This window comes from Rana temporaria, chromosome 3 (genome assembly GCF_905171775.1).
Source record: "Rana temporaria chromosome 3, aRanTem1.1, whole genome shotgun sequence".
In the NCBI taxonomy this organism is placed as follows: domain Eukaryota; kingdom Metazoa; phylum Chordata; class Amphibia; order Anura; family Ranidae; genus Rana; species Rana temporaria.
In genome coordinates, this window is record NC_053491.1 from 100,679,058 (window position 1) to 100,701,774 (window position 22,717).

Sequence of the window (22,717 nt, forward strand, 5' to 3'; positions counted from 1 at the left end):
GAGAACATGTTCTCTATTTTCTCGTTGAGCTCCTCGGCGGCTCCATCGAGCCAAAACTGTACAGACGACAGAGTTTCTCGGCAGAATCCGGGTTTTGACCGAGTTTCTCGGTGAATTCTGCCGAGAAACTCTGTCGTGTGTACGGGGCCTGAGACATTGTGGACTCCCATCGAAATCTCTGTGTGCAAGGGATAAGGCCAAAATGCAATACTGGATGCCCATTTATCTTCGGGCCTGACATTGCACTGCACTAAAAACAGGCACGATTCTGTGATGGGCATTACTGCATGTACTCAGAATCACTTCCAAAAATCACTGTCTGTGAACACAGTTTGCCCTACCAACATGATCCAGAAACGTTGCCATCTTCCCTGGCCTAAAGTGCATTTAAAGTGGTCTGTTGCAAATTGAAAAACTGTGGTAAGGCAAATTGAAATTTTACATTCTTTTGAGCAACCAAGGGCATCACATTCTCTGGACTAAAGAGGAGAAGGGCCTTTTGGCTTGTTATTAGCGCTAAGTTTAAAAGCTGGCATCTTTGATGGTAAGGGGGGGGGCATTAATGTGTGTGGAATGGACAGCTTGCAGATCTGGAAAGGCACTATTATGCCGCGTACACACCATCACTTTTTGTGATGAAAAAAAACGAAATTTTTAAAAACGTCATTTAAAATGACCGTGTGTGGGGAAAACGTCGTTTTATGTCTTCTGAAAAACGACAAAAAAAAAATCGAACATGCTTCAATTTTTTGTGCCGTTTCTCAAAACGTTGTTTCTTGTGTCATTTAAAGTGATAGTGTGTGGGCAAAACGACGTTTAAAACAACGTTTTTAAACCCGCGCATGCTCAGAAGCAAGTTATGAATCGAGCTTGAATGGAACAGAGTGCCGTCGTACGTGCTGAACGTAACCGCGCTTTGCTAGAGCATTTTGAAAAAACGATGGTGTGTATGCTACGTCGTTTTTTAAAATGAAGTTTCAAAAACGTTTTTTTTCATCACATAAAACGTCGTTTTTTTCTATCACAAAAAACGACCGTCTGAACGCGGCATAAATGCTGAAAGATATCAAGGTTTTAAAGCAGCATATGCTCCCATCAAGATGGCATCTTCAAGGAAGGCCTTGCAAATTTCAGCAGGACAATACTCAACCGCATACTGCAGCTATGACAACAACATGGCTTCGTAGTAGAAGACTGCCTGCCTGCGGTCAAGGCCTTTCACCAATTGAAAATATTTGCCACACCATGAAACAAAAAAAATAGAACAAAAAATACCCAGGACTGATAAGCAGTAAGAATCCTATATCAGGCAAATATAGGACAACATTCCTCTCCCAAAACTCTGTCAACTGGTCTCCTCAGTTCCCAGATGTTTACAGAGGGTTGTTAAAAGAAGAGGGCATGGTACACCATGGTAAACTTTTTTGAGATTGCTCTATTCAGTCCTGATCGCTGGATCATCTGTACCAATCATCTGTGCCCACCTGTGCCACCTGCCAGTGCCACCTACCAGTGCACAACAGTGCCACCTACCAGTGCCCATCAGCATCACCTACCAGTGCCCACAGCGCCACCTACCAGTGCCCACAGTGCCACCAATCAATGCCTCATCACCAGTGCTGCCTATCAGTGTTACCTACCAGTGCCCATCGCTGCCACCCATCAATGCCACCTATCAGTGCCCATCAGTGCTGCCTTATCTGTGCCAATCAGTGCCCATTAGTGTGGCCTCATCAGCGCATATCACTGAAGGAGAAAATTTACCCGTTTGTAAAATTGTGTAACAAACTATGAAAAAACTTTTCACAATTTTCTGTATTTTTTTGTTTGTTTAACAAAAAATAAAAACCCCAGTAGTGATTAAATACCACCAAAAGAAAACTCTATTTTTGTGAAAATAAATAAATAATAAAAAAATAATAATTTGGGTACAGTTTAGCATGACCGTGCAATTGTCATTCAAAGTGTGACAGCGCTGAAAGCTGAAAATTGGCGTGGGCAGGAAGGGGGTTTAAAGTGGCTAGTAAGCAAGTGGTTAAGGTGGCCAAACAATGCACAAACTGATTGTACAATTTCCTTTAGCTCTACCACCTACCATTGATTTGATTGGGACTTTTCTTCAAACCTGCAAAAACTTTTGCACAGTACTGTATATTTCAATCATCGCAAGAATTTTAGATAGACATGTTGAGGTTCCCTCATTAATGGGGGAGGTGCAGTTCTATTCTCGCTGGCTGGAAATGAGATGTTGTAATGCTTTTACTATGCGTTAATATAAGCACAGGTGTACAGACAGCAGGCCTATCCTACGCACAATGTTCAGTTGGTGATGTTGTCGTTGCCGGCCTATAACCTCACCATCTGAGCTCTGTGGGGAATCAGATCCTCGTCTGACTCAGCCACAAGAGCCATATGAGAAGCAAAAAGCAACAGCTGAATGAGTCAGGCCTCGTACACACGACCGAGGAACTCGTCATTAATGAAACATTGTTTTCTTCCACGAGTTCCTTGTCAGGCTTGTCGAGAAACTTGACAATCTTTCTTTGTGTACACACGGTCAAGACAAGGTCTTGTCGTTCTCAAACACGGTGACGTACAACACGTACGACGGCTATAAAGGGGAAGTTTGATTCCACTGGCACAACCCATGGGGCTGCTTTTGCTAATCTCATGTTACTGCGTGTTAAGTAAAAGTTTGGTGAGAGACGATTCGCGCTTTTCAGTGTGTTACAGCCTGACGAATGTGCCATCTCCATTACAAACCCTACTTTTACCGAAGGTGCGCTCCCGTCTCATACTTTATTCTAAGCATACACACGAACGTGTTTCTCGTGGTAAACCAGCCCGACGAGAAACACGACGAGGAAATTGAAACTCCCAACGAGAAAAAGGAGAACTTGTTCTCTTTTTTTCTCGTCGAGTTCCACAACAGTTTTCTCGATGAAAAACGTACACACGACTGTTTTCCTCGGCAAAAAAGCTCTGCCACCAAGTTTCTTGATGGATTCTGTCGAGGAAAACAGTCGTGTGTACGAGGCCTAACAAGGAGGATATGGGTGTAACATTTTTAATGTTATTACTTTTTTGGTGATTAACACTATTAGAGGAGCTGTAAATATTTCATAAGATACCAACATCTTTAAAAGTAAATGCATTAGGATACAAATATATCTAGAAAAATATCTTATATTTAAAAGATATAACATTCAGATCTTATAATATTCTAGGAAATAACCTCCTTAAAGTGGAACTGTACCCATAACAGCTTGTTAAAAAATAATGTTCCTTAGCTTTATGTTACTGTATACATTTATTTCATATTAACAATTACGCTACCAAACTTAGTATGTGCTTTAAATTGCCTCCAGCATTGCTCCTGTTTCTTCTTGCTGGAGGCTGACATTTTGCTGAAGCCCAGAGCCCCTGAGCAGTAAATCATAAAGTAGAACTAAATGAATCGATTTAAAGGTTTTAAGAAAAACGTTTTATTACTGCAATGCAGGAATGGCTAACTGTCACATTGGCTTGTGTCTCCAACCAAACTGTAAAACCTAGTGGCAGTGCTTCCATGAGGGCGCATGTGCGCCTCACCCTCTCTCTAGCCGCCCCCTCTGTTTAGAATGGATGTATTCATGCATTGCATGAATAATGGCCGCTATAGACACCCCCTATTCAGGCAACCAGCCCCTTTTCAGTCACCGGCACCTGAATTATAGCGAATTATAGGCTCGAACAGACTTCAAATAAGGTGAACTGTGAGCGCAACGCATTGCGCTCACAGTTCACCCAGGTGGGTTAGCAAAGCAATCAGGAGATGCGGATCTAATACCTGTCACCTGACCGGCTGAGGGCACAGGTGGAACGGAAGACGAGGAGGACAGAAAGCCATGAAGGACACAGGAGCTCACCGCGGTCACCTGCTGCATGTCCCACAACTCGTCGCTGTCACCCACCACCAGGATGGGGTAAGTGTGTGCCGGTCAGATGGCGAACGGGGGGGGGACACAGAGGCTATATATAATGGGCATGCAGGCTACATATGATGGGCACACACTCACACAGACTACATATGATGGGCACACAGGCTACATATGATGGGCACACACTCACACAGGCTACATATGATGGGCACACAGGCTGCATATGATGGGCACACATGCTACATATGATGGGCACACAGGCTACATATGATGGGCGCCACTTTAAGGCCCTGGCTCCCAGGCTTGACGCACATTTTGCACTTGAGTAGTGTAGGGACAGGTCACCCATATAATAGGGACAGTGATAAGTGGTAGGGAAAGGTTCCAGTGGAGTAAGGAAAGCATAGGAAGATGTCATGTTTTCTGAACACTTGCCCATTTGGGTACAGGCTGGCCAGATCGCATTCCACCCCTTAAGACAGAAGCTGTCGGTACGACTGAGGTCTGCTCTACTATACATCGCTGTTATATTCTGTGATTGTCCCTGGTCAGGCGCCCTACCATTGGGCTTGTTGTGAATTGTTGAACTTTTACATTAATACAAGTTCTGTTCTCTGCAACTGCACTCTGCGTGTTTACTGCTTCCACACCACGCTGCACCTCTCCATGGGCTTTTTGTTATATATTTACAGCTACATAAACCACTGAATATCATATGGATTAAGTCATTTTTTTTTTTCGCATGCGTCGAATCACTTTGACGTAGGCGAGGGCTTTCGGCCGAGCGGACATGTCCGGTGAGTCATACAGACTAACGAACATGTCCGACGGACAGGCTTCCAGCGGACATGTTTCTTAGCATGCTAAGAAACATTTGTCCGCTGGAAACCTGTCCGCTCGGCCGGAAATTCCGGTCCGGTCGCCCGTACAAACGACCGAACACGTCTGCTGAAACTGGTCCGCAGACCAGTTTCAGCAGACATGTTCGGTCGTGTGTACGAGGCCTTAGATACATTTCAATTTCAGTGAAAGAATCTATTTCTTTTAAAGTACTTTTTTCGTAAATGGAAAATGTATGCAAAAGGGCTCAAATCGTAACTCCAGGCAAAATCTTTTCTTTTTATATTGGAGTAGAAAGGATTAGAACCTCTGTCAATTTCTAGTGCTACCTGTCTCACCATTATGACGATGTTGTCTAAATGACCCCCATCTCTGGAATAGGAAGTGAGGGAAAATCTCTCCAACAGTGACACAGAAATGAAAACACATGTTATAATTCTTACCCACTCTCATTATTATTGCATGAGTTATGGGTTGCAGTATTTGAATACTGAGACCTGAAGGGGCATTTCTACCACCCTGTAATACAGTCATGATGCCTAAGAAAATATATTTTTGCTGTTTTATTAACTCCTTAATTAATTCCTGACAATTATCTAATAGGGACACCTTTAGACAACCCTCACATCCCTAAAGCACAAATGGTCACAATGGACAAATGTTCATAATTAGGTGTATAAATACAATAGCCGCGCTTATTCACATGAAACCAAAAAAATAAATGTGAAATATTGAAAAAGTGACATAAGTAATTGAAAACAAAAAAATAATGATGGGTGAGTAAATAAATGTCTCTAATAGAATAAAGTGCAGTCTTAAGTACACAAAAGGATTGTAAAGTGTAAAAAAAAGTTCCAGCAGAATGGAATATTCTAAAACTTTTCAACCACCACCAAGTGATAGGAGTTATGTGCTGGTCACTCTGTGACTAGGAACTCTTACCAAAAGACGTAGACTTACAATAAGGTCAAGAGCGCTTGAAGATATAGCCCTCTGCGGGGTCATCTCCAGAGCTCACTGGCAGTCATGGACCGGCATCTACAATCTCCAGCAAGTGCCCAAATTTTATCTGAAATTCTTGATGGATCAGATGTCACAGAGTGTATAAAAAATAGGAGGCTTCAATAGTGTATTATCATTTAAAAGACTTGTTTATTGTTTAAACCAAAAATCGATACTCACACAGTATACATTTTTTTTAGGATAAAATAACTTTTGCTGGCAAAACAGAATGCAAAACCCCCTGCACTTCCGGGGTCACGTGGGGCGTGATGAGATCAGTGATTAGCTCAGCCTAATATGTTTTGTCATACATGATGTCTTCCTGGGGCATGGGTGACGCGCTCAGCCATCGCCATTTATATTACAGCATGGTAAACCAATTACCGTATATACTTGAGTATAAGCCGACCCGAATATAAGCCGAGCCACCTAATTTTACCACAAAAAAATGGGAAAACATATTAACTTGAATATAAGCCTAGGGTGTCCATCTGCATGCCTCACTTTGCCTCACTGTGTCCATGTGCATGCCTCATTGTGTCCATGTCTCACTGTGCCCATGCCTCACTGTGCCCATGACTAGACTTACGTTTAACATGGGCATCTATAGAAGGGGTGCCTGGCTTTGAAAAATCTGTGCTCCCCGGCCGTAGGTCCCCCGGACAACAAACTGTGCACACTTGTAGAGGAAGAATGGGGCTATATGTGTGATAAGTTTGGGGTCCAGGGGACCTATGGCTGGTCGGTACCGGGTCCCCAAATTCCAGGAGATCAGGCGCAAAAAGGTGACTCGAGTATAAGCCGAGGGGGGCATTTTCAGCACCAAAAAATTTGCTGAAACACTCGGCTTATACTCGAGTATATACGGTATGTGTAAAGAGCAGGGCAGGGGAAATGCACTGAAAACTCCTCTGGCACAAGCTTACCAAGAAGAAAACAATATGAGGAACAAAGAAAGTTCTGAGAAGTTGGAGATATACATGTTGAGCACGTTCTGACCCATTGTAAGTAAAAGTGTGAGTAAAGGTAAAAGGTATTTAGCTGGAATTAAGCTGTGTACACACTATGCGAAAATCAGAAGAAAAATTCCATACAAGGCATGATCATTCAGGTTTCGTAAAGTGTGTACACAAATTTCGACATTCTATTCAGACTTTCCAAACAATTTCTGAAGGGACAAACTCCAAAAATGTTCTCGTCCGTGAACAGAACAATTTTCGTACGAGAACAATCATATATGAAAGACTGCGCATGATCAGAAACAATAAACAACAAAAAAAAGCTGTTGTCGTACGAGAACTGTAAACATTTTTTCCATCCTCGTTTCCGACTTGCTGTGAAACATTGGAGGAAAACTGGACGATCATTTGCCCAATTTTCCTATCCAGTTGCCAGACGCCTCCTGTAGATTTACTGCTTAAAGGAGTTGTAAAGGAAATTTATTGTTTCCCTAAATAGCTTCCTTTACCTTAGTGCAGTCCTCCTTCACTTACCTCATCCTTCCATTTTGCTTTTAAATGTCCTTATTTCTTCTGAGAAATGCTCACTTCCTGTTCTACTGTCTGTAACTCACCACCGTAATGCGAGGCTTTCTTCCTGGTGTGGAGAAAGCCTCTTGAGGGGGGAGGGGGTGAGCAGGAGTGTCAGGACACCCACTAACACACAGCTCCTTTCTCTATCTGCAAAGTAGAGAGTGTCCTGACTTGCCTGCTTGCCCCCTCTCCCCTCAAGAGGCTTTCTCCACACCAGGGAGAAAGCCTCGCATTACGGTGGTGAGTTACAGACAGAAGAACAGGAAGGGAAGATTTCTCAGAAGAAATAAGGACATTTAAAAGCAAAATCGAAGGATGAGGTAAGTAAAGGAGGACTGCACTAAGGTAAAGGAAACTATTTAGGGAAAAAAAAAATCCTTTACAAGCCCTTTAAGGGCGGCCGCTGTGCGCAGATGCACGTATATATAAATGAGCTTGCATTTCCAAGTAGGGGACGTGCACCCGCCTGCCCCCGGCTGTGCTGTGATTAGTCACAGCATATGCCAATCACTGTGTCCCGGTCAGTTGACCGCCAGCACCCTGTGATTGGCTCGGAGCTTCATCGAACACAGTTCTGTGAATGTAAACAACACAGAGGTGTGTTCAGTGACAGGGGATCTGTTCATTTCCTGCTAAGCAGAGAATGAAAACAACTAGATCCCCAGTAAAAGCAGTACACAGTACATATCTAAACACTTATTAGGAATACATTTAACCCCTTGATCAACCTAGATGTTAACCCCTTCCCTATCCAGTGTCATTAGTAAAGTGACCGTGCTAATTATTAGCACTGATCACTGTAATAATGTCACTGGTGATGTCAGTGGCAGTTAGCTAGTTCCCCCCAACGTCAGTTAGTGTCAGATTTACGGCCGCACTATCGTCCTGTTCTAATCGCCACCATTACTAGTATATAAAAAAGTAATTATCCCATAGTTTGTAGTTGCTATAACTTTTACACAAACCAATTAATATACACTTATTGGATTTTTTTTTTACCAAAGACATGTAGCAGAATACATTTTGGCCAAAATGTATTAAGAGATTGATTTTTTTTTTATAGGATATGTTTTATAGCAGAAAGTAAAAAATTTATATTTTTTTCCAAAATTGTTGTCTTTTTTCATCTATATAATAAAAAAATTAAAAACCCAGGGGTAATCAAATACCACCAAAATAACTATTTGTGTGAAAATATATTTATTTTTTTTGCAGCATTTTGGATTTTTTTTTTCAGGGTGGAGCTCCACTTTAAGATTGCAGTGACCATCTAATTAAAGATATGTCAAAGCAGGCATTGGGATCAAGTAGGCCTTTAAAGATATCCATGAAAAAAAGGGATTATTTGGTCATCTCATAGTGGGTGTATGGGAACGAAACTTTGTTCAGATATCCATCGCGGAGTTGGTACATTGAAGATAAAAGTGGAGAATCCTCATAGTGTATACCATAAAACCATTTTTTTCACGGATGACAACATCTTTGAAGACCTACTTGATCCCAATGCCTGCTTTGACCTACAGTGCTTTGCAAAAGTATTCATACCCCTTGAAAAAAAACATTTAGAAGGGAAATCGAAGGAAAAGGTTAGTGAACCAACAATGCACTAGCTTAACCCCCCTGGCGGTATTCCCGAGTCTGGCTCGGGGAAAGATTTCAATACCAAAAGCAGTATCCCCGAGCCAGACTTGAGATCGCCTCGCAGCATCCACAGGCACAAGTTACTTACCTTTTCCCTGGATCCTGCGATGCCTCCCCGCTGTGTGAGCTAGCGGCATCCTTGCTCGATTCACACAGTGCCCGTGTGCCGCCGATCTCCGTTCCCCGCGACGTTACGATGCCCTGGGGCGGAGAACGGTGCCAAATTCAAAAAAGTTAATAAACACATTACATACAGTATACTGTAATCTTATAGATTACAGTACTGTATGTAAAAAAATACACCCCCCTTTGTCCCTAGTGGTCTGTCCAGTGTTCTGCATGTACTTTTATAAAATTAAAACTTTTCTTTCTGCCTGCAAACTGTAGATTGTCCATAGCAACCAAAAGTGTCCCTTTATATCAAAAGTGGTTTTAGAGCAGCTAGAAAACAGCGATAATAAATTATAATCACTTGCAGAATTGTGCGATAGCGATTTGTGGGGAAATTCGTCATAAAAAAATAAAAGTAATGACAGCGACAATTCTGCAACTGAGCAAATTTCAGTGTTTTTGATTTGATTACATTATTGAATAATTTGTATTATAATTACATAATTATTTGTTATAATTTTTTATAGTTATTTATTATATTATAATTTAGGATTTTGTTTTTCAAACTTTATCATACCCGGGATGTCTACTAGACTCTGGTTTGGACAGATTTAAGTGAGTTATTCCTAATAATTACAGGCCTACAATGTAAAACGCCAAATTTTCATGCAAAATAAATGTACCGCTTTCAGCACCTAAAACCAGAAAGGTTAAAGAAACCTATTTATAAAATAAAAAACAAACCTTTACAACCCCTTTAATGAAAAATATACAAAACATTACATGCACAGATATTGATGCCCATATGACAATTGTACAAAGTATAAAGGAATTATTACAGAAGTTAGCTGCAGTTTACACAAACCTGCTATTCTGTAATGTCATCCTTACCCTTCCACCCATAGACAAGTATCAGGGGGACATATGTGTTAAGGAACAGGTGAGAAAATAAGATGGGTGAATCAGAATGGCTCAGCCAACCTCAACTGACCTATTCTTGCCTCTGGGGTATATTTTAGTCCTGGCATGTTAGGAGTTCCTTGAAGACTGTTTTGAGAACCTCTGTGTTAAAACAAGCTGTGACTCATAATGCGCGATCTATATGTAGGAACATTCCAAGGGTTAAATCATATCAAAGGTCGGAAAAAAGGGTCAGATCATTTAAAGCTTGTATATCTTATAAAACTGTAAATCAATGTAAAAATATATCAAAAACGAATTTTCAATATATGTATAAGCATTGCAAGGTATTACATAAGTTTAAAATGGTATACAGTATGGCAAACATTAACAAACCTTTACATTGAGGCACAAGCTTACACAATCACAAGCTGCAACAGATGTAGCTTTCAGTAACTGGGGGACTGACTATTAGAATGACATTTAATGGCACCTGTTTCACAATGTAAACACTGAGGCGCCATTTGGCAATCTGTAGTCCAATACCCTACACAGAAGCAGTTTAGATTGGGCAGAAACTTTGCACAGCATATGTACAGTAGATAGAGACAACAGTAACGGCAATGCACAATTCAGCAATGAGGTCCTTACATAAGGGGGTGAGTAATAAAGCCATTGACACTTTTGTTTTTTCAAAATGTATTTTGCCCAGAACAAGTCAAATCATATATTCATTTCCACATTGGATTTCCATTAGTTCTAACCAGGGTTTTTTTTCAGCAGGAACGTGTGGGAACGCAGTTCTGGCACATCCAGAACTGATTTGACAAGGGGTGCTGGGGTGTGCCGGAGGCTCTATTGATGCTGGGATCTATTTTTGTGGAGAAGGGGGTCTATTATTGCTGGGGAGATCTTCTGTTGCTCATGGGGAATCTATTGTTGCTGGGGTCAGTTTTAAGTTGCTGGGAGGTCAATCATTGCTGGGAGGGAGGTGTCTTTGTTGCTAAATGCTGGAGGGTCTATTGATGCTGGCTGCTGGGGAATCTATTGTTGCTGGGGTCGGTTTTAAGTTGCTTTGGGGTCAATCGTTGCTGGGAGGGAGGGGTCTTTGTTGCTGGCTGCTGGGGAGTCTATTGTTGCTAGAGGGGGGTCTATTTTTGCAGGGGGGTCTATTGTTGCTGGGGAGGTATATTGTTGCTGGTGGGGGGATCAATTTTTCTTGCGGGTGGGTCTTATGTTGCAGGGAGTCATTTGCTGGTCTACCGATGCTGGCTGTTGGGGGTCCATTGTTGCTGGGGTGTATCTATTGTTGCTGGATCTATTTTACTGCTTTTCTTGTTATTAAAAAATCCCATACAAAATACTTAGCACCACAAAATAATACTTGGTTCTGTATTCTCTAAAAGGGGTGGTACTGGGAGGTGGGTAAGGGGTGGAACCAAGGAACGGTGCTCAGAGGTGGGTAGGGGGTGAAGTCAAGTGCTGACTCAGAAGGGAGGAGTTCTTGCACCTATTCTCTGAGAAAAAAAGCCCTGATTGTAACCAACCTACCTACCTACCAAATGCTGATCAGAATGATATTGAAACGTATTTTTTTAAAGAATCCCACGTTATTTAGTTGCTTAAGCCATGGTTCACATTGATGCCACTTTGAAATTGCGCTACTTCACTTGAAGTAGCGCGATTTCAAAGTAGCAAGGTCAGCGCGATTTCAGGTGCTACTTGATAGACATCTGTGTGGCTTCATACACAGATGTCTATTGAAGTCGCACCTGAAATCGGCAAAAGTAGTGTCGCATCGATTGAAACAGTGCTATTGCCGCCAATAGGCTGCAACTTGTCATGCGATTTGATCTCTTAAATCGCATGAAAAATCGCTCCAATGTGATCCTAGGCTGAATGCAGTGAAACATACACACAATGCCCTGAGAATATGCACTGTTGTGTCACCGTCTTCACCAATCCTGCCATCTTAGCTACAACTATAGTGCAGAGGAGCTGAAGAGGAGAAGATTGAACAGGAACACTTAATGCAAAATCTTTGCATACAACACCATCAATGCTTGCAGGCAGCAGTGTCACATGGGATATTTTGTCCTTCGAAACTGAAAGCATGCAGGCAATCCAGGAAACTGTTAAAAGAGATGACCAGGAGATAGGCAGCCCTCACAACATGGAAGGAGATTTTTGAATTTTAAGCTTCTATTGGAAAAGGAAAGTGTATGCTGTTACTATAGATAGTCACAGCATGGACTTTAGGTCTAACATATTATGGACTGGTGGTGTTTAAAAAAGGACATCATAATTAACTTTCTGTCGCAATAATTTTTTTGATTCTAAAATGAATAACAAGGGCCATGTCCACAAAGAAGCTAAAACATCTGATAGAGATAACCGACACTAAGGGTGAAGTAGTCAAATATTGCAAATTAAAAACGTTCAGGACCTGTCATGTGCCGCTTGAAGGTTTCTTTATGGACCTATGATTGTGGATAGATGGTCAAGATCACTAATTGAACATGTAGGTCCAGACAAGAAAAGCGAGGGGAAAAGAAAGGAGAGGAGTCAGAAAGGAAAGGTTGTGGAGAAAACTGGAAGGGGTACTGAAACATAGAAGCCAGGAAAAAAAGGGGATCAAAAAAGATTGTCAGATAGTAGATATTAAGGTGGTTGTAAACCCTTAAAAAAACACCTGCAAGACAAATACATAATGGGCCCATTATGTATTACTTTCCTTAGAACGAAGCCCCCGCAGCCGTCCTCGACCCCTCCTCCGGCCACGGACATCTCTCCCTGAGCTTACTTCTGGGTATCGTGGCTCCGGCGCAGTGATTGGCTGGAGCCGCGATGACGTCATGCGCGCGGGAGCCGCCGGTAGCGGCACATCTAACTGATGCAGCAGCACGACGTGCGCATGTGACGATCACTTTGGCACATGCAGACACAGAGGGATATCTCTTAAACTGTGCAGTTTTAGGAAATATCCAGGGTAGCTACAGGTAAGCCTTAATATAGGCTTACCTGTAGCATACAGTTATAAAAATGGGTTTACAACCACTTTAAGGAAAGGGAGCAGGGACATGTAGGGGAATGGATTACAATAAAGGGGATACAGAAATATGTAAACTAGAAACAAATAAGCAGCCAGTTTCTGTTGGTATGAACAAAAATTGAATTGTTTGATGGCCATCCATGCATTATTTGGCCATCCATGCATTGGGCCATCCATGCATTATTTGGCCATCCATGCATTGGGCCATCCATGCATTATTTGGCCATCCATGCATTATTTGGCCATCCATGCATTATTCGGTCATCCTTGCATTATTTGGCCATCCCTGCATTGGGCCATCCATGCATTATTCGGCACCGTTATATGAAACAGAGTTTGGAGGAGACAAAATGTTCTGAACCAAAAATCCTTAAAAAATTGGTCGTTTTTCTTGGTCGAAATTAAGGCAGGTTTGCTGTATAAAGAGGAGAGAATATAAGCAAACAGGGATACAGTTTAGGTTTGGAAGGGTCAGAAGTAAGATCGCCGCACTCTGTTTTGTGACTGGATAGGAGTAAAGAGCATCACTGCTGAGTTCAGCTTTTTGGCCAACATGGGACCAGTTTTGTTCGCACAGGAATAGTATCATCATAATGCACTTTCAACAGATTGTTGATAGTGTGTAGTTAAAAATATCTTTACCTGACTAGCATTATTTTAAAGCATGTTGATTTCTGATTCATGTTTAAATGAACGCCTGAATCGGGCTTAGCATTTCAGCTGCATGAATCTGTGTTCCATAGAAGTTCCCAATCAAAGTAAAAGGTACACCTGCTATGTTTATTTTTGAGCAACAGACGACAGTTAATTTGAGAGCTAATCCATTTAGAATACATTTTTTAGTTACAAAATCACGTTTTAACCACCTGCTGGCTTTTTAAAATTTTGGGCAATCCAGTGCAAGATCTCTCTCCCATAGTTTCTAGCACACTTTCCATTTACCTAAGGCCTCTTGCAAAAAGTCAGCATTTTTAGGCATACAGGTGTGTTTTTTTTTGTTTTGTTTTTTTACACTGATCTAAATGAAAGCCATTGTTTTCTTGTACTAAAAGTTTATTTAAAATTTTGGAAGAAGCAAAGATGCAAATAAATATAAAATGACAATAGTGTCAGACAAAACAAATGCCAATGAGACTTTAAAATACAAAGGGATGAAAGAAATGGGCCAATTGGCCTACTGTTACAAATGTAGTACAAAGACAGATAGCCAGCACAACAGAAACCGCTTATTGTAAAAAATACATCCAGAACATGAACTAGTGGATACCACAAGTACCCAGAGTTTGCATGTCAAACATGATCAGAATCACCCACAACCCAGAGGGAGAGGGTGAGATAGGTATTCTGTATGAGCCAGCTGAGGGGCTGAGAAAGGCCCAAAACCCCAAAAAAAGGAAATGGGATAAAAAATAAAAATGGCCGATAAAAAAGGAGAGGAAGAAAGAAGAGAGGAAAGAAGGGGAATAAAGAAGAGAAGGGGCGGAGTAGAATCCCACAGGATACAACGGTGGTTTAGTGGCAGGGAGCCACATCAATCGCACTGTGTAGAGAGCAAGGAGCAGTTCAGGTTCAAATAATAAAATAATAATAATGTTGCAGGCCATTGTTTTCAATGTGCCAGTACACAAAGGCTCGGAGACAGTTGCTGAGTACAGATGAAATCCGAGTTGCCGGTGTTTTGTCGAGATAGTTCCCCTATCGGATAGGGTCCGGCTGCGCAGGTGCAGCGCCTGTGCAGACGGAGGCCACGGAAATCTCTGAACCTGAACAGCTGTTCATCAGCTGTAGACGGAGCATGCATAATGAACACGGTGCTCGCTCCCGATGCTCGGGGGTGGTTCTACGCGCTGCTCTCCACTCGCTCTATACAGCAAGGGGCGGATACTTTTCTCAAAGGGGCGGATATGGTTATAAATGCTCGGATCTCAATACAGCAAGGGGCGGATATGGCTATAAGATGCCGCATGATGGCCAGTGCTTTATGATGGCCAGTGCTTTTCTCAAAGGAGCGGATGTGATATTGAGCAGCCCCTTTCAAAAAAGCACTGCCCATCATAAACCACTGGCTATCATGCCTCTAACCGTATCCGCCCCTTTCAGAAAACCATCCGTCCCTTGCTGTAAAGAGCATGCGAAGAGCGGCGTGTACAACCAGCCCCAAGCATCAGGAGTCAGCGCCGTGTTCATTGCGCATGCTCCGTCTATAGCTGTCAATCAGCTGTTCAGCCTCGGAGATTTCCGTTGGCTCGGTTTGCTCCTGAGCAGTCTAGGCAGGACCCTATTCGATAGGGGACCCTATTCAATAGGGGAACCATATCGTTAGAACACCGGTTAGTATTTTATGTGCGTACATGCATAAATACGCGCATATGTACATAAACTGATCATTTGAAGAGGCTAAAATTCCATTCTTAAAGTTAGAATTTAGTTTACTCATGTACACGCAAAATAAACACAAATATGCCCAAAATAAGCACAATAAATTTTGCCCAGGAATACTCATGTTCAAACATCAGTACTGTGTGCAAGTACTCTAAAACTGGCCATACACATACCATATACGTTTCTTTCATTCAGCTTGTGGGCTGAACAAAAGAAATTCAAAAGATTCCTCCATCCACACGAAACAATGCTGATGGACGAATCTGCCGCTGCAGTCTATTGTATTCTGACAGCTGATGTCGCTGATTGTCAGAATACCTGAACACTTGCCTGCACCTGACTGGATGCAGGCACTGTTTGGCTGACAGTTTTTCACCCGGATCCTTTGACAAAATTAAACAAATTTGAATTCTGTCAATCCAGCTGTTGCCGACAGGGCCGCTCCCAGAATTCTGGCCAATACTGCATGTAAGGCCAGCTTAGGAATATAAAGCAGGGCATAGATAGTAGAATGTGGCCAATTATCAGGCATTTTTATGACTGTCCTCGGGCATCTATGCCAGGCAACACATAAATGTAACCAGTAACTCTTTGCCTTTGAATCATGACACATGAAGCACTATGCAAGCACCTACAGCACTGGCTAATCTGGGAAGACAACAATGACAATAAGACCCCCCCCCCCTCATAATTAGTGCAAAAGATGAGCAGACCGGGATCTCAACTGAAAACACCACCATTTTGTCTGTTGTTGTTAGTACATCTCATTTGAAGTTACTAAAGTCGCTATAATATGTACAGTATCTCACAAAAGTTAGTACATCCCTCACATTTTTGGAAATATTTTATTATATCTTTTCATGTGACAACACTGAAAACATGACACTTTGCTACAATGTAAAGTAGTGAGTGTACAGCTTGTATAATGCCGCGTACAGACGATCGGACATTCCGACAACAAAACCATGGATTTTTTTCCATCGGAATTGTCTACATGCCATCGGAATTAACGAGAACGGATTTGTTGTCGGAAAATTTTAGAACCAGCTGTTAAATTTTTTGTTGTTGGAAATTCCGACAGCAAATGTCCGATGGAACCTACACACGGTCGGAATTTCCGACAACAAACTCCCATTGAACATTTGATGTCGGAAATTCTGACCGTGTGTACGCAGCATAACAGTGTAAATTTGCTGTCCCCTCAAAATAACTCAACACACAGCCAATAATGTCTAAACCACTGGCAACAAAAGTGAGTACAACCCAAACTGAAAATGTCCAAATTTGGCACAAAGTGTCAATATGTTATGTGACCACCATTATTTTCCAGCCCTTAGGGTTACTCTTGGGCATGGAGTTCACCAGAGCTTCACAGGTTGCCAATGGAGTTCTCTTAGGCCCCGTACTCACGACCAAACATGTCTGCTGAAACTGGTCCGCAGACCAGTTTCAGCAGACATGTTTGGCCGTGTGTTGGCCCGAGAGGACCATTTTCGGGCGGATCGGACAGGTTTCCAGCGGACAACTGTTTCCTGGACTTGCTTTAAAACAGTCCGCTGGAAACCTGTCCGCCCGGACATGTACGGTCATCTGTACAGACCTACCGTACATGTCCTGCCGCCCGCCATCCCTCGCATGCATCGAATGATTTCGACGCATGCGTGGAAGCATTTTAAAGGCGGGCCGCCCACGTCGCCGCGTCATTGTCGCGGCGACACCGCGTCATCGACGCGGCGACACCGCGGACACGCCCCGCGTATTGTTTACGCGCGGACCTCTGTTCGATGGTGTGCATAGCCATCGAACAGAAGTCCCCGGGCAGACATGTCCGATGGAAACGGTCTGCAGACCGTTTTCATCGGACATGTCTGGCCGTGAGTACAAGGCCTTACACTCCTCCATGATGACATCATAGAGCTGGCAGAAGTTAGAGACCTTGTGCTCCTCCACCTTCTGTTTGAGGATGCCCTACAGATGCTCAATAGGGTCTGCAGACATGCTTGGTCAGTCCATCATCTTTACCCTCAGCTTCTTTAGTAAGGCAGTGGTCATCTTGGAGGTGTGTTTGGGGTTGTTATGTTGGAATACTGCCCTGCGACCCAGTCTCCAAAGGGAGGGGGTCATGCTCTGCTTCAGTATGTCACAGTACATGTTGGCATTCATGGTTCCCTCAAAGAACTGTAGTTTCCTAGTGTCGGCAGCACCCATGCACCCCCAGACCATGACACTCCCACCACCATGCTTGACTGTAGGCAAGACACACTTGTCTTTGTACTCCTCACCTGGTTGCCGCCACACGCTTGACACCATCTGAATCATATAAGTTTATATTGGTCTCATCAGACCACAAGATGTGGTTCCAGTAATCCATGTCCTTAGTCTGCTTGTCTTCAGCAAACTGTTTGCAGGCTTTCTTGTGCATCATCTTTAGAAGGGGCTTCCTTTGAGGCTGGCAGCCATGCAGACAATTTTGATGCAATGTGCGGGGTATGGTCTTAGCACTGACAGGCTGATCCCCCACCCCTTCAACCTCTGCAGAAATGCTGGCAGTACTCCTTAATTTATTTCCCAAAGACAACTTCTGGATATGACGCTGAGCATGTGCAATCAACTTTTTTGGTCGGCCATGGCGAGGCCTCTTCTGATTGGAACCTGTCCTGTTAAACCGCTTTATGCTCAGTTTCAGGGTCTTGCCAATCTTCTTATAGCCTAGGCCATCTTTATGAAAAGCAGCAGCTCCTCAGAGAGTTCTTTGCCATAAGGTGCCATGTTGAACTTCCAGTGACCAGTATGAGAGAACAATAATGCTAAATGTAACACACCATTTACACCTGAGACCTTGCAACACTAACGAGTCACATGACACCGGGGAGGAAAAATTGCAAAGTTGGTCCCAATTTGGACATTTTCACTTAGGGGTGTACTCACTTTTGTTGCCAGCGGTTTAGACATTAATGGCTGTGTGTTGAGTTATTTTGAGGGGACAGCAAATTTACACTGTTATACAAGCTGTACACTTACTACTTTACATTGTAGCAAAGTGTCATTTCTTCAGTGTTGTCACATGAAAAGTTATAATAAAATATTTACAAAAATGTGAGGGTGTACTCCAGATCCATACCAGATCCATGGCTCCCCTTGCAGACAGCATTCCCCCTACAATCTATTTTGCAGATTGTGACTAGATATCCAATGCAGGGCTATGGGTTCAGCATTGCATTGGGCTTAATGAAAATGGGGGCCTCCCACCACCAGAGCTTAGGCGAGTAGTGGCCAGTCTTTCAGCGCAAGAGCAGTGGATGAGGTGGGTAAAAATGGAGACCTGTTTTTCCAGGTCCTCCAGATGTAAAACAAGCAAGTAACCCCTGCAGTTTGGGTGTAGCCCCATGGCAAGGGAGGATTTCTAGCTTGCCCGTAGTTCCTGTTTTATTTCTGTACCAATAAATCATTTGTGATTCATCCAGAAACTATATACCAACAGCTGTTAATGATTTAGGCCTTGTACACATGATCAGTCTAAACCGATGAAAACGGACTGAAGGACCGTTTCATCGGTCCAAACCGATGGTTTGTGGGCCCCATCGGTTCGTTATCCTTCTTTTGAAAAATGTAGAATTTGCTTTAAAATTCAACCGATGGACGCCTAACCGATCGGTCAAAACCGACGGTTAGTATGCAAAAGCATTGGTTAAAAGCCTGCGCATGCTCAGAATCAAGTCGACGCATGCTTGGAAGCATTGAACTTCATTTTTCTCAGCACGTCGTTGTGTTTTACGTCACCGCGTTGGACTTGATCGTTTTTTTAACTGATGGTGTGTAGGCACATCAGACCATCAGTCAGCTTCATCGGTTAACCGATGAGAACGGTCCTTCAGGCCGTTCTCATCGGATGGACTGATCGTGTGTACAAGGCTTTAGAGTTTATTCACTAACGCATTAAAAGTTATTTTAGTTACTTTTGTTTTTTCTGAGCCAAGCCGTCTTTCAAAAGTAGCAGCTGAGGGTTGAAGCACACCATTTAACACGAACGTGGGTGCTTACAATGATCAGCTTTTATTCACTTAGTTAAAACCTTTATCACAAAAGGAAAAATAAAATTGTTGCTGTAACGTCTTAAAAGTGTAAGCTAGAGTTCAACTTTATAGATCCTTAATTTTGTTTAAATCGACTAGTCTATCTGATGTCGGCCATATGCACTTTGATAAATGATTGATGTATTTTCCAAATGATCTTTTAAGATAGGAATGACTGATCTAAAGTTGACACACTATTCAATCGATATGACTCATATGGGGAAGTGGATTTCGATTGCGGATATGATCTCAACTTATGATTGTAATTTATCAATCACATCTCTGTTTCACCATGTAATCTGATTGCTCGAAATACAATCATATTCGTAAACAAAGTATCTCAGTGCTGCCAATCGATGCAAAAAAATCAATAATTTTCCACCCTGGCCGATCAACTCAGTTTGTTTGAAATTAATTTAAATCAATTGGAAGGTCAGTTATGGCTACTCAATTGTTTGCAGATTTATTCATTTGGTTTGAATCACGTGTTGATTGGATGATAAAAATCAAAAACGTGTGACCGCCATAACACCACCCTCTCCACAGACTGACAATGTTGAAAATCTATGCATGTTTGCAATTGTGTCTCAAAAGCTGTGACAAACCTATTTTAGCAATTCAAGTGCCTGTGTCTGTCCAGTCCCTCTTCCCATGACAATCTTATTTGAGATACCAGGAGGGTGCCCTTAAAGAGACAAACCACAGAACAGCATTCAACTAGCTAAAAATAGAGATCAATATCCTTTCTTAATTCGGCATTAATAATCATGTACTGGCAAATTAAAATCGACTAAACTGTGCTTCCAGTCCTAGAAACAGTTGTAGAAACAACCAAACGTATTGTAGAAATTAAGCCTATCTCTTTTAAGCATTTTGGCCAAAATATAAGGCAGACTAAGGTTTCCCCCCGAAGATTCACACAACTTTCACCCAAGATTTACACATTTTCAACTAAATCTTGTGTGTAAAAGTTCATAAATAGACCGCTAAAAGTTCCTCATACAACAACGACATCAAACAGACCTATACATAATATAATGCATTTATCAGAGGAAGACAAGTCTTCTGTATGGGATCATGAAAACAGCAGTAAAAGTTGTAATAACTTTATCTCCAATTTAGCGCCATCTCTAAATATACATCTAAACTTACCGTGCGCAAATCAGAACATCAGCTCCTCGGACAAGGTAAGCAGAGCAATTCCAGAGGAAGCAGGTAAATATTGTGTGTTTGCTGAATCCTAGTCCTGAACTGATTGCTTCCTACACCCGGCCAAAACTCCAGCAGCAGCTGTCACTCACAACACGCGCTGCCCACCGTCTATTTATAGAAACCCAGGCATAGGGACAGTCACATTTTCCAGGAGGGTTCAGTGTCTTGGGAAGAGACTGGACATTACTGGGGAGGGTAAAAACATAGAAGAGACAGCTATACGTAATGTGTTTTGGTAGCTGACATTTGTTTACTTATCACTTATGACACGTGACATCACAATGTCATTGGTTTCACAATAACGTAGAACATAACTAACTTTCGAGACAGCAAAACACCGTCTAATCAACTATCAGACGAACAGAAGTACCATTTGCACTACTACAGAACAGTGACTGAGTGGTTAGCACTTCTGCTGTGCAGCACTGGGATTTCGGGTTTGTATACCAGTCAGAACACTATCTCAGATATCTGCATGGAGTTTGCATGCTCCAAATTGCTTCTGTGGTTTCCCACACTCCAAAAACATATTCTTAGGTTAAAGGCCAACTCCTCCTTTTGCATTATGTTATATGTTACATGTAACACCCATACATAGGGTGTAACTTGGTGCAAATGAGACTCCCCACCACTAAACCATTTGATATCAGGGTGCCTTCGTATGGCTCTGCCTGAACTCGTGGGCAGGCCCCAAACACGTAACTGAGTCCCCCACATGCTCTCCTTCAGGACTCACATGATTTAGGACAGACTATGGCCTAAGTCACAAGCCACACAGAGTCCACAGCCCTCTCAGTACTACATTTTACCCGTATACCTGCACATATGTTGTGTCAGAAACATGGCATGCTCTGTACACCCATTCACCATACTCCTGGTCACCTGTATCAACAACACTCCTTCAGCTGGAGACACTTTTTGTGTTGGGCCCACCGTTTTTATGTTTACGGGACAGGGCTCCCACTCCCCTATTCACCACCCTCTCCTAGACCGACCAGGTTTAAATAGAGTTGGTGCCACCAAGATCCTACTTCTCAATGTGTGTTTCTCATGGGATGCACAGTCTATAGGGAGGCTGTAGATCCAGCCTCCCTAATAACAAAGTCCCAAAGCATAAAAATAGGACACTTCTAGGTTTTAATCCAACGCTACTGCAATATTCAATGGAGTATCTGGAAGGAGCCTTGGTCTTATTTTCAGCCAAAAGAGTGTAATATTACTGCCGCTTACTGGAATGAGAGGACCTCAGGTTAAAGAGATCTCTAGAGCGTGTGCATCAGCCTGCCGGCCACGATAAGCGGCCACTTCGATCAAGGAGGTATGCTTCCGTCTTGTTGGATGAGGATATCACCTTCAGCTGTTCATCAGACTGGATCACACCACACAGGAAGGATCACACAGGAAGGAAAAATAGGCAGAATCCACTCAGCTTTACCAGGCAGCTTTACCAGGAATAGTAGGCTCAGCAAAAAAGGGACAATAGTGTCTTCATGGTGAAGTATATCAAAAATTGGAGGTTTATTTAAAAAAACAGTCAAGTGTCACAACAACCAAAAAATATAAATAAATTCCACAGCAGGTGTCCACAGCAAAATAACATAAAAGGCACAATGATAAAAAAAAAAGAGTTCCTTTGCACATCAGCCAAGGATCAAACCTAAAGCTGAATAATATGAGCGTGATGGCGTTAGGAAATGGTGCTCCACCCGACGCGTTTCCCCAAAAATGGCTTCAACTAGGAACGGAGGCTGACTTCCCACGCCAGCACATCACACTTATATGCTTAAAAGGCAGCCAGAACACTGGAAGTGAAAATGTTCAACCTCACCTCTGTAGTCACTGGATAAATTGAATCAAACTAACTGAATAGACCTATCAGAAATACATCTGACATATCCTTCAGCAAAATAGATATATGTATGCGAGAAAAAGCTTCCTCTTTAACCACTTAACCCCCGGACCCTATTGCTGGTCAAAGACCAGGCCACTTTTTGTGATTCGGCACTGCGTCGCTTTAACTGACAATTGCACGTGCGACGTGGCTCTCAAACA

General features: G+C 42.5%; 1 protein-coding gene across 2 annotated transcripts in view; it reads right to left on the reverse strand.

The window, feature by feature from the left end:
• Positions 1 to 20,742, reverse strand: part of ALPK3 (alpha kinase 3) — a 162,563-nt gene extending 141,821 nt beyond the window's left edge. For both annotated transcript variants that reach the window (XM_040343100.1, XM_040343099.1), the window contains exon 1: positions 20,606 to 20,742. The gene's annotated coding sequence lies outside the window, so the exon portion shown is untranslated. The remainder of the gene's footprint in view (positions 1 to 20,605) is intronic.
• Positions 20,743 to 22,717: the final 1,975 nt, after the last annotated feature.